The 12,964-nt window shown below is 36.5% G+C and overlaps 1 long non-coding RNA gene across 3 annotated transcripts in view; it reads left to right on the top strand.

The window, feature by feature from the left end:
* The first annotated feature begins 1,063 nt into the window (after positions 1-1,063).
* The window catches only part of LOC115897328, a 64,992-nt gene continuing 53,091 nt past the window's right edge, over positions 1,064-12,964 (top strand). The window contains exon 1 of one of the 3 annotated variants that reach the window (XR_004057159.1): positions 1,064-1,369. This is a non-coding gene — a long non-coding RNA (uncharacterized LOC115897328). The remainder of the gene's footprint in view (positions 1,370-12,964) is intronic. The other 2 variants (XR_004057161.1, XR_004057160.1) reach the window with 2 other exon arrangements.

Here is a 12,964-nt window from a genome sequence, read left to right on the forward strand (position 1 = left end):
GTGGTTGGAGGTGAACCATGGTATCCAAACTTTTGGTGGGTGTCCATCATCATTAGCTACTGGAGTTATCTTCTCCCTGCTTTTTTACTACCTCTATCAAAGCTAAGAACTCAGAACATAAGCTTGAAATAGAATCTGAAACTGCATAAACTCAGAGATGGTTCCTATAGGTGAAATGAAATTGAGACATCCCAGTGCCAGAATCATTGTTAAGGTATCATTGAAGCAGTCCACTGGGCACCATGCTCTTGAATTGGAGAAAGAGCTGCTCTTTGGTAACTTAGGTCGTCAAGTGAGACCTAAGTCTCACATCCTGGTGAGAAGAGGGTGTTTTCCAGCTTGTCTTTATAGAGAACTGAGATTGCTCGACTATGACCATCTTTCCATAACTTCCCTCACTAGAAACTCTTTCAGAGAGTGAAGGAGCAGGTGTTCCTCTTTCCTTTCACCCTTCCCCCAGGCTACCCTTTTATGAGCCTTTATATCTTTTAGGACAGATCAAAATTCTCCCTTAACCTAGTTGTTTTTTTATGGGTATATGGGAAAGGGAAAGAGGGAACATTCAGTCGAGCTACCCATTGATGACCCTGGAAAATGTTCAGGAAATGTCAATAAAAGGGAGATAAGGCATCAAAGAGAAGGTGCTAAGAGCCAGACTTAGTGCAGCCTTTCCCTGGGATAAGCTCTGTCCTCATATACTCTTTCTATGTTCTGGGATACTTTCTGTTTTGTGACTTTAGCCTCAAAGATGCCATCTCCTCATGGCCAAAGAACACCTCACAGCAGTGGATGTAAAAAAGTATTCTAGGGCCAGGCGTGGTGGCTCACGCCTGTAATCCAAGCACTTTAGGTGACCGAGGCCAGGGAGATCACGAGGTCAAGAGATCAAGACCATCCTGGCCAACATGGTGAACCCCATCTCTACTAAAAATACTAAAATTAGCTGGGCGTGGTGGGATGTGCCTGTAAGTCCCAGCTACTCAGGAGGCTGAGGCAGGAGAATTGCTTGAATCTGGGAGGTGGAGGTTGCGGCAGCTGAGATCTCGCCACTGCACTCCAGCCTAGTGACAAGGTGAGACTCCGTCTAATAAAAAAATGAAAATGAAAGCATACTGGAGAATGGAGAACATTCAGAGCCACTTAAAGCTCAAGAGAGTCTGCTTCAGGAGCTCAGACAAAAAGGTTGGTAGAAGAACAGCCTGGAGTAGGGGAGCTGCACATCCAAGCAGATGGAAATGGGTAGTAGTTGGAGAAGGAGGAGGAAGGGAACCTGATGTTGCAGAGTGAAATGATGGTACGTGGTGAAATGTTGGCAGCCAGAGCAGGGTTGGGCTCATCTGTGTGAACCTGGTTCCCAGTCTTGTCAAAGGTAGGCAGTCATTAATTATCAGCTTGTGCTTATGATGCACCTTCTGAAGTCAAGATAGACATGAACATGTGCATTGTTATTCAGATCTGATGTGTATTTGTATAACAAATGTCCACTATGTCAACAAGCAGCATTCATCATTTTAAAGCTTGAGATTGATTAATGTCAGGCATACACAAACACAAATGCTCAGGCTCCAGGGCTGTGTTATACAAGATAGTAGCTGCTAGTAACATCTACATACTGAGCTCCTGAAATGCAGCTGGCTGGTGCAAAATGACATGTTCTATAAGGTGTAAATAGACACTGAATATTTAAAATGCAGCATGCATAGAAGAATGTAAAAGTATTTCATTAATTTTTTAAATTTATTACATGTTGAAATAATAATATTTTAGATATGTTAGGCTAAATAAATGAATTGTAAATCAGTTCAACCCTTCAATTTATTTGTTTAGTATGACTACTATTAAGTTTAAAATCACATATGTGGCTCATACTGTATTTGACAGTTCTGCTAGTAAACCTAATTGTGCCGCTTATTTATCCTGCATCTTTGTGGAAGTGGCTTAACTTCTCGTGTCTATGATTCCTGAACTTTAAAGTAATTGATTTGTGAAGATGAAATTATTTGACATATGAAAAGCACCTAGAAAAATATCTGGGATATAAAACATTTAATTCTTCTTTATCTATCTTTCTAGCCGCCTATCCATCTAGCCGCCTATCCATCTAGCCATACAATTAACAGCTGTAGCAAATATTGTATATTACAGTAGCACCAAAGTGACATACAAAAATATTGGCTATGATAAAGTGTTCTTATCAGAGGTTTTCTCTTCCTTTCTTTATTTAGAAAAAATATTTAAGCGAACTACATTTACAAACCAGAGACAAACCCTAAGAAAATAGTTGAATAAAGATGTGTATCTGTACTTCTAGCCAACTCTTGTAACTATGAAAAACTTCTGAAGTGTTTTGCTGACAGTTGAAATAATAATTTAATATTTTTAGAAAACAATATCATAGTCTTTTACAATTCTGAACTCCCATAAAGCATCTTTATTTTTTGACTGCCAAGGCAAGCAATGCACAATGCAGGTAGGGCAAGTATTTTTGTATAGATAGATAAATGTTGTTGGTTATTTACTATAAATAAGGAGGAAATACATCACAATTAATGATTTGTTTAATTAGAAACTGCAGCTTGATTGTGTGTTTGCTTTTGCTAGTTTCTTCTACTAAACTATTTTTGATTTTCTAAGAGGTGAACCTAAAATCTATAACATGAAACACTTCTAAAGACAGGGAAAATCTGAAAGCTGTGATGAGATTGGAGGACTGTGATTAAAAAGAGAAAGAGGAAATAGAAAAGTTATACTTGCTGTAATTTAAGGGATTGCTAAGGGATCAAAAATATTATGTGTGATTCAAGAATTGCTTGTACAAATAGCAATTCATTCACATAACCCCGGGATACATAAACAGGAGTAGAATGGTGGGAGAGTTCCCCTTTTATGTGATATGTGTGGTTGTTCCAATGCATTTTACAGAACTGCTTCTAATTTTGGATTCCATAATTTAAAGTGAATGTGATGGATATAGAGGGAACAACAAAAATGATCAAAAGATTGGAAAATGAATGGTCTGAGAATAGAGGATTTCAACACATGATTTTCAAAACCCAAAACAAAACCACAGTTTTTAACCTGAAAAAGGGATGAATGACAGCTTACCAGGATTGGAAATGACAAGTGAGAGTGGGGCAATAGTATATGTGAGTAAAGACATTATCATTTGATAATCTCAGTTGAATCTCTGCATGAGAATCCATCAGAGTACTTTCAGCCTTGTGTCATTTTAATTCATATTATTTGCTTGACATTTTTGGAGAAAGAGGATATAGATCTCCTGTAACTGCATGTCCGCAACACCATGTACATCTCTCTAAAAGGGTGCTAAGCCCTCTGTGTTATCATTATTAATTTATGGGTGGGCCTTGCCAGCTCTTTAAGGATGGGAACTCATGACTTATTTTTCTATAACATCCCAGAACCTGGCAATACCCTTGACATATAGTAGTAGGCACTTAATAAATATGTGGTGCTTGAATGCATGAATAAACAAAGGTCAGTTTAATTTTGTGACCATTGGAGCCATTATAAAATAGTTCCTTAATAACCCTTGATTTTAAGACTAAGGATGAGGTGCAATGAAAGTGCATAGCTATAAGAGTTTTAGAATCAAACAATTCTATTTCTTGCATGGGCAAATTGCGTAGCCTTTCCGAGGCTCATCTTCTTATCTGTAAACTGGGTAGTGTGAGATCGAAACTATAGAGTGATTGTAAACTTTTAATTTAAATGCAGGGATATACAAAAAGTAGTTAAGTAGTTATGTGTCTATCACAATGTAAGCACCACATTTATTCATTCATTCAACAGGTATTTATTACAACATAACAGGCACTGTTCTAAGTGTTAAGAATGTAACAGAGAACAAAGTCCTTATCATAATTGTAACGTAGTCTTCAGATAAAACTACCTGCCCTTATTCTTGTGTCTCCAATTACCAGGAGGCCACTTTCTACAGCTGCTGTTAGGGACCAGTAAACACCTATCTAATGTAAAGTGGAGGGACTGCAGGTGACTCTGTCCATTCATCTGCAATCTGAGGGATTAATGAAAACAGTGTGGTCTTGAGCCTGACTTGAGAATTTGAGTTCATGCTTTAGAAGTGTCCCTGTGAACCCTGAACTTCCACTGTTGAAAAGTCTTCCTGATTCCAAAAAGCTTCTACGCTATTCTGCCAGAAATTCCTAGCTTTGGTTTCAGCAAGGAAATTCTTATAAAATTTAACTTTGCCATTTCTGCAATCTGCCATTTTTCTTAGAATTTAGATTTATTAAAGGAAGCTAAATATTTATTTGCTAAATGAAAACAGACTTCTTGTCTGTGGTATATGCATCAGTGGTTTTGCTTTCACAACCTTTAGTTCCTTTGCAACTTCTGAGTCTGTTACCAGAATGCACCTTAATTTCCTTTTAATTTTTTTTTCAACTGTGATCCCAGCAGGGACAAGGAAGCAAACTGAAACAGATGATAAGCCTCATCACTCAATCTGGAAGATTCAATAAGTCCAAGTTAAAAAGCTAAGAACCTAAAAAAACCCAACAAGTCCTCTAAACTAACAACAGAAAAAGTAGCAGGCCTAAAGGCAAGATAGTCATATTCTTTATTTCTTTTCATATCTTTCCTTGATTTCTGATTCATATGAGTCTATCTGGAGGGCTATCTCTGAATATTTTTTTCTTGCAGAGATTTTTCTTTCTCAATTTCAAGAAAAGAAGAGCTGTAAGAAGAAGAAGCTTTTCACAGGCAGAAAAGATAGAGGTTGCATTAAAAAATGTGATCAAAGGCAGATTCTGATTTTCTAGCTCAATTAGAAAATTTAAGTTTGGTAACTTTGAAAGATTAATGAAGTCTAAGTTGAATAGCAGAAATAATATTATTTGCTAGGGAGCTTTGTGTCTCTATGGATTAATGATTTCATTTGATGTGTATTACAGGATTAGAGATTGCCAGAGGTTGAACATCAACAAAAGAGATTTTTTTTCCCCTTTCCTCCTGGGAATTATCTTCTGTTCTGTTCTCTTCCTTTCTCTCTTTCTTTCTTTTATGAGATTCAGCTCTAGGCTGAGAGATATCCTGAGTCTTGACTGTTCTTTGATTGAAAAGAACCTGAAGAAGTTTCTTTCTTTCCTCCCTCCCTTCCTCCCTTCCTCCTTTCTTTCCTCTTTTTCCTCCTTGTCTTTCTCCTTCCTCCCTTCCTCCCTTCCTCCCTTCCTTTTTTCTTGAGGGAGTTTCACTCTTGTTGCCCAGGATCGAGTGCAGTAGTGCGATCGTGGCTCACCACAACCCCCATCTCCCAAGTTCAAGCAATTCTCCTGCCTCAGTCTCCCAAGTTGCTGGGATTACAGGTAGGTACCCACCACCTTGCCTAGCTAATTTTTGTATTTTTAGTAGAGACAGGGTTTCACCTTATTGACCAGCCTGGTCTCAATCTCCTGACCTCAGGTGATCCTCCTGCCTCGGCCTCCCAAACTGCCGGCATTATAGGCGTGAGCCACCGCGCCCAGCCGGAATTTCTTTCTTATCCAAGAAAATCTGGTTGATTGTAGGACCAGTTGGATATTTGAATCCAGCCCCAAGTTAGGCCTAAGAAATGCTAGTGCCATTGGAATACTAGACCAAGCATAGAAAATCCTCATCTGAATTATTAGGCAGGTGAGTACATATTTCTCTCTAAAAAATTTGTGGCCTTGGGTTTGTTCTTTCGAACTTGGGCTGCAGTTGTGCTAATATTATGGCTGACATCTGACCAATGAAAAGATAGTCACTCCAAAACTGAAGGCACAGAGGGAAAGAAGTAAATGACCATGTGTCACTGCCAGTCACTGTTCTGGGAACTATGTGCTCATTGTTTCCTTAGCACTTCAAAACAACTGTATTCGGTGATTATAATCCCGTTTTTGTGGTTAAAGAATTAGCATTCAAATAAGTTAGGTAATTTTCTAAAGGTCATATAGCCTTTTAAAAAGTGGCACTGAGGGAACTTGATTGCAGTCTGTCTGATCCAGAGTTAGGTTCATTCCTTTCCCTGCTAACACCTTCTCAGCATGTGTGTGTGTGTGTGTGTGTGTGTGTGTGTGTGTGTGTGTGTGTGTGTATAAAATATGTTTTGCATATAATTCATATATAACATATATATAACATATGTATACATATAATGCCATATATAGATATGTATATATGTCTTTATATATAACACATATATATATATATATATCTCCCTATATAGACTGTCTTAGTTTCCTTCAAGATCATAAGTATGTTTTGAACTCATGTGGACTACATTTTGCAGATTAAATGATGCAGGGAACCACAGAATTGAAGCTAAATGATTTAGGAAAGCAAATTCAAGGTTGAGTCAGAGAACCTTGAGTACCAAATCTAGGGAAACTCATCCAATTGAAGCTAAAATGAAACTGAAATTGGGGATCTGCAGCTTAAACAAAACAAATTTGCCTTTCCAAGGACCAATATAACTAAAGAAAGATACTTTGCCTTTGGATGACGCAGGATAAACCATCCAAAATGGAAGAAGACTCAAAGAGCTAGGATTAGTGGAAAGAAAAAAAATATTTTAAAAATAGTTCATAAAAAGATTGAGCAATCTATACATTGGTTGCACATGTTCCTGAATTTAAATTAGATGTTTTAAAATTTAAAACCCCAATAGCCTGGATAGTGGCACTGATGAACTACTCAGAGAAACATTAGTGAAATTTGATTAGGGGATCATCTGTTGTCCCTTCGTCAAATCATACTCCCAAAGCTGGATGGAAAATAAACTTATCTTTATTAATATGTTTTATTGGAAGTGAAGATGGGGTCGGAAGTTGGAGGCAGGAGAGGGAAACTGGAATTATGCAACAGAAACATTTTCTGGCTTAAGTTGGCCTTCCCAATACATTTACCTGTTCCAAAGCCGACCATGTGAAAACAAAGGGCACAGACAAAAACTGTCCAGAGCCATGCAGAAATGTTCAGAGATGCAAGGGGTGTGGTTGCCTATGTTAATGGTATTTAGGGCTTCCTGTCATCTTAAGAAAAAGGAAGTACAGAAGTGAGAATGTGTGTGTGTGCTAGTGTGTGAGTTTCTCACTGTATGTGTGAGTTTTGTTGTGTGTTTCCGGGAGAGGGAAGAGAGGCTGGGGGAGGTTGCAGACATGAAGGAAGTGCAGTAGATGTGGCCGTTTAGTCTATCTTGGAATCAGTTTGTGATGCTTCCGTGGTGCTGAATATCACTCTCCATTTCTTCGGGTCTGGGAATGATTGTCTTTAATTACCTGTTTGGTTTTACTCTCATATTTCTGGGATACCACATCTGTTTTTAATTTTCTCTCAATTACAAAAGCAATATATATTGAATGAAGAAAATTTGGAAAATATAGAAGACAGGGAAAATAAAATAAAACTGACTCATAATTCTGTCATCCTGCAATAACGACTATTAACATTTTGTTATGTATCCTTCCAAGTATTATTTAGATTTACAAAACTGGACTATTACTCCACCTATTGCTTTATATGGTGTTATTTTCCCATGACTTTTGTCTCTGTTTTTTGGTTTTCTGTGCCAAATCCTCAAATGTTCTTTGTACTTTAGTGTCTCACTTGGGTAGTTCTCCACCTTCATGTTACTCCCTGTCCATTGCCTTTACCCATGTTCTGTCCCAGTGACTTCCTCCATGTCTTTCTTCAGAGTCTACGATTCTTCCATAAAAATCCCTTTGCTTATACATTTAAAGGCCTTTTTGTAATCACCCTGATACACCTCAACCTTCGTAAAATCGAACTACCTTTCTTTTCCATGTTAAACACATTGCCGGAGAAAACCATGCAGCTGTGCTGAGTCCTCAAAATGCTATTCCTCAAACATAATTTCCCCCTAACAAATGAAGTGTGCTTCTACCATGCAGGCCTCTTAGTGTTCCTTCTGCCCAGATGTCTCTTTCTTGAGCTGTCTTCTGAGGCTTATTCCTCTACATTCAGGTTTTTTCCTCAAATGTCATCACCCAACTCAGCACAAACACCTATCAGTGGCCTCAGTGCACTGTATTGAAGTGATCGAATCACTGCAGTCTCCTTTATTTCAGCACGTAGCCTCCTTGAAGAGAAGAATCATACTTAGTGAAGTCTTGTCAGAGAGTAAGAGCTTAATAAATGTCTGCTAAATAAAATAATAAAGGGAAAAATCCACTTTTTTTCTTCTTTTTCAGGTGGCAAAGGAATTTCAGCCACATTATCATATTTGATTCTTTAAAAAAACTCACGATATTGGTTTGATGACAGTATTTTGGACATTTTTTATACATATAGGTATATATACACATAAATGTACATATATGTATATATATGTATATATGTATCTATGTTCACATATGTACACACACATATATGTATAGACATGCATATATACATATGTGTATGCACATATGTGTACATAGATACATATACGCACATATATGTACATAGATGCATATACATATACATATTTATGCACATATGTACATAGATACATATACATATATACATATGTATGTACATATATACATATACACATATACGTATATGCACATATATACATACACATATATACGTATATATACATACATACTTATACATATATATGTATATATACGTACATATATACACATACAGATTTTTAGCAGGACTTCAAGTTCACACCACTAGCAAGGGGGAAAGATCAAGCTTGGTGTTACTTTCACTCTATCACACTTCTCATACTTCTGTACCAACGTAGTCCTAAAAACAGAAAAAACTGTCCAGCCTGGATGCTATGTATTGCTGTAGTTGAGCATATTCTGCTGAAGCATGACATTTATATTAAATATCCAAATGTCATTTGTCTCACTATTATCTTTAACTTTGTACAAATTAGTGTACTATTATCCTGTTACATGTTTGCTGCAATATTATGTTTTATAACTTACGAATTAAATTAAATTTTTTGACTATTTTCTTCCTTCAAGAAAAAATGCCACTCCAAAAGATGTCTCATATTCATCCCATGGCTTCCCAGACCTTCTTGCATATTTTAAATGCCTCCAGACATGTGTATAAACCCAATCTGGGAAATAACACGCTATACCACACAGTCTTTCCCAGTTGTGGATTAAAGGCAGGAGTTGATAATGTTGATATTTGTATGTCGGTGAGTGTAATGGGAAACACCAACTCAATTAAATGCCGTATACTTCCAATGCAAAACTATTGAGCAATGTCCTGGCTCAAAGGGTTATCAGAGATGTATGATATCTGGACATGTTTTTAAGACATTTTACAACATAGGTGGACTGAAACTCTTCTTGAGTATGTATCTAAGTATCCTTAGATATATAGCCAGACTTCACTCTCCCCTCATCTGAACAACTAATGGGCCTCATGTGGATAACTATAAAATGTATTGCAAATATTTGGAAGATATAATGTTCCCCAGAGAGAAAAAAATTAATAAAAGCTTATATATCTGGAATGAAAAAACGTAACTAGGAAAGACAAAGTTTCATGTTACTTGATTCCTAGATACACCTGCTCAACCTTACAGAGTTCTGAGTCATAATAGAGGGATAAAAAATGCAATATGAGAAATGTCAATGCATGTTTTGATTGGACTACCAAGAGATTTTGATTTCACAAAGTAGGACAGAGCAGAAAATCTTCAGTGATTTATGACAGATTATTTATAGGGGATAGAATTCTCAAAAATCTGGCTTTCTGCTTTATAAAATTATCTCCAAATGCAATAATCATACATAAGTGCTCTACTTCCTATTGCTTATAATGGCCTTTTTGATAAATATTTTCTTCTATCACCAAGATATATAAATAGCCTATTTGGATTTATTTGTTGAAAAAAACATTGTAAAATAGCAAGAATACTGTTTTCTTGTGTGGACATAAAATGCATGAAGCAGGAAAGAAAGCTCTAAAGATACAATTCAGAAATGGAATATATACTTGAGTTCCTTGTAATAATCAGCTTAATTATTTTCTGTTTTCTTGGATTTTGATATTTAAAACATGGGTCCCTCTCTGCTGGTGATATTGCACACACTGCAAAATTGCCAAGGTGTAGAGAATTCCAAAATTATAGAATACAATAAAAATTTAAATCCATAAACCAAATGTTTGAAATCTAAGAAATCCCAATCTGGGACTCTACCTCTTTTTAGCTTTATGATACACACATAGGGAGATTCAGGAGTTCAAGCAAGGATTTTTAAATCAGAATTGTCCTCTAGAATAAAGCCATATTCTAAGCATTCTGACCTGAGGGGCTCCAAATTTATAGCTGTCTTTCAAAATACTGATCGTATAGCAAAATATACAAATACACAGACTCCAGAGAGGAAACAGCATTTACTCCCTTCCTCCAGTATCAGCTTCCTTACACCACCCTGCTACGATGGTGGCTGCAAGCCAATTCCTGTGGCAAGACATTTAAAAACAACTGTGTGGCTCCATATTGATTGGCAACACGCAATTTGGCTCCATAAAGTCTGCAGAATGAATCATGAGCCAATGCTGTTACCTGCCTGACTTCAATGTATCTTTGCTTACCACAGGAAAAACAATTTAATAACAGGCAATTTACAGTCCTGATTATAATGGGCTGGTGAGGTTCAGTTCTAGATGCACTGGCAAAACTCAGCCAACAGATTTGGTGGTCTTATTTATTTATTTATTTTATAAAGTTAGCTTTTAATGGCCCATTTGTGATTGAATCCAGAATTACATAGTCTATATAATACTGACCTATGGTATACCTAGGGGCCTTGGATTTTGCCAAGAATTTCTGGCTGTGTCTATAAGACAACAACATGTCCAGATGAAAAATGTAACATACTAGCTATTTAGTCTGTATAACAATTCTAGTGTTGTATTTAACGTAACACAAATTTAACACAAACAGGGAGTAAACATAGATACAAACTCCAAGTGTGTGGTGTGCCTTTTTATAAAAGTTCTTTTGGAAAAAAGTTACTTGTTTGTGTTAACTTGCAAGAACTGCATTAGAGAATAATATCCATCTCACTTGAAATTAAATTATTGAATTTGTTGGAATAAGTAGGCTTATTAATGATTATTGTAGTATGGATCATGAAAATTGAAAATATCAATTTATAAATAGTCACTTAATATTAGGCTTTTACTACTATTTTAGCTTACTATTATGTTTATATATTTCTATTGAAGTCAGACTGTGACTGACTTTCTTTTTGTTAGGAAGATATTGGAGGGAAGCGGTTATCTTCTTCTGTGTGTTGGGGGAGCTTTGAAAGAAATTAGAATCATTTAAAGCCATTTCGTTTCTTTATTTTGATAAGGTGTTTATCCTAGTCAAAGGCACAATGACTATTTCTGAATCAGTGGAAAGCAAATAATCTAATTTGTACCGGGATTTGGGAGCATTTATTACACCACAATAAAAAATGAAATAGAAGTAAGACATAAAACATAGGGACATTCAGAAACCTACTCCTTCAGTCTCCAAGTGTTTCATTTCCCAGGCTCTGGTCTGCCTTTCTTCCTGTGACTCTTTAAATCACCTCAAGTTCCTTGGCTTTCTGCCATGTTTTCTTTCTTTCACACCAAAAGCATCTATATTTTAACACCAGCCTCTGGTTCTACTTGCATTTTTCTGTCTTTTAAATCTCTTTTTGCATTAAGAAAAAGAACAAAGGTTCAGTGACATATAATTATCGTCTGCCTTTTTCTTTCTTTTTCCTTGCCTCGTCCACTCCCTGGAGAAAACAAGTTCAGATGCTTTTTAAGATCAACATGCATTTTTAACCTAAATATGATTCTGAGTTTTCTACTCTGATTTGGAAGAATGATATCAGATATTCTTGTCTCATTTGGGAGCCAAGAAGGAAAGCTTTTAATATCTAACCATAAAATATAATGCTTGCTGTCATTTAAAAGAATCCAATTAATGAAATTCCCTTGTAGTCCTACTTTAGAAAGAGAAGGCCGGGCACAGTGGCTCACGCCTGTAATTCTAGCACTTTGGGAGGCCAAGATGGGCGGATGAACTGAGGTCAGGAGTTCAAGACCAGCCTGACCAACATGGTAAACCCCATCTCTACTAAAAATACAAAAATTAGCCAAGTGTGATGGTGCATGCCTGTTGTCCCAGCTACTGAGAGGCTGAGGCCTGAGAATCACTTGAACCTGGGAGGCAGAGATTGCAGTGAGCAGAGAGCACACCCCTGCACTCCAGCCTGGGCGGCAGAGTAAGACTCTGCAATCCCATCCACCCAAAAAGGAGTAGCACTGCACAGATGTTGAATTTTGTCAAATGTTTTTTCTGTATCTATTGAAATGATCATATAACCATTTTTCCCTTTATTATGTCAATATGGTGAATTACTTTAATTGATCTTTGAGTATAAATTCCTTTCTGGAATAAACATCTATAGTGATGAGCTCTTTTATTCCCGACATAAGTTATTTTTGCCACTTAAAATATATATTAATATAGGTTTATCCCTTTTTATATGTCTTTTAAAAAATAACATTTGGATTTATTTGTTCTATAGTACATTTGTTTTCTTTCATTTCTTTCCACCTTTATATTTATTTATTTTTTCTACTTTCTTTAAATTTAATTTTCTGTTATTTTTAAATTTCTTAAAATGGATTCTTAGATCAATAAAAATCATTCATTAATTATTTACTCTTTCTGCTTTTGTGACATATGCCTTCATGCTATACATCTTCCTCTAAGCATGGCTTTAGCTACTTCCCAAAATTTGATAGGCCATATTTTGATTCTCATTGACAACATTATTATTTTTTTTCTTTTTTTGAGAGAAGATCTCACTGTGTAGCCCAGGCTGGAGTGCAGTGCCACAGTCATGGCTCACTGTAGCCTGGATCTCCCAGGCTCAAGGCTCAAGCCATTCTCCCACCTCAGTCTTCTGAGTAGGTGGGACTACAGGCA

This window comes from Rhinopithecus roxellana, chromosome 1, assembly GCF_007565055.1.
Source record: "Rhinopithecus roxellana isolate Shanxi Qingling chromosome 1, ASM756505v1, whole genome shotgun sequence".
Taxonomy (NCBI): domain Eukaryota; kingdom Metazoa; phylum Chordata; class Mammalia; order Primates; family Cercopithecidae; genus Rhinopithecus; species Rhinopithecus roxellana.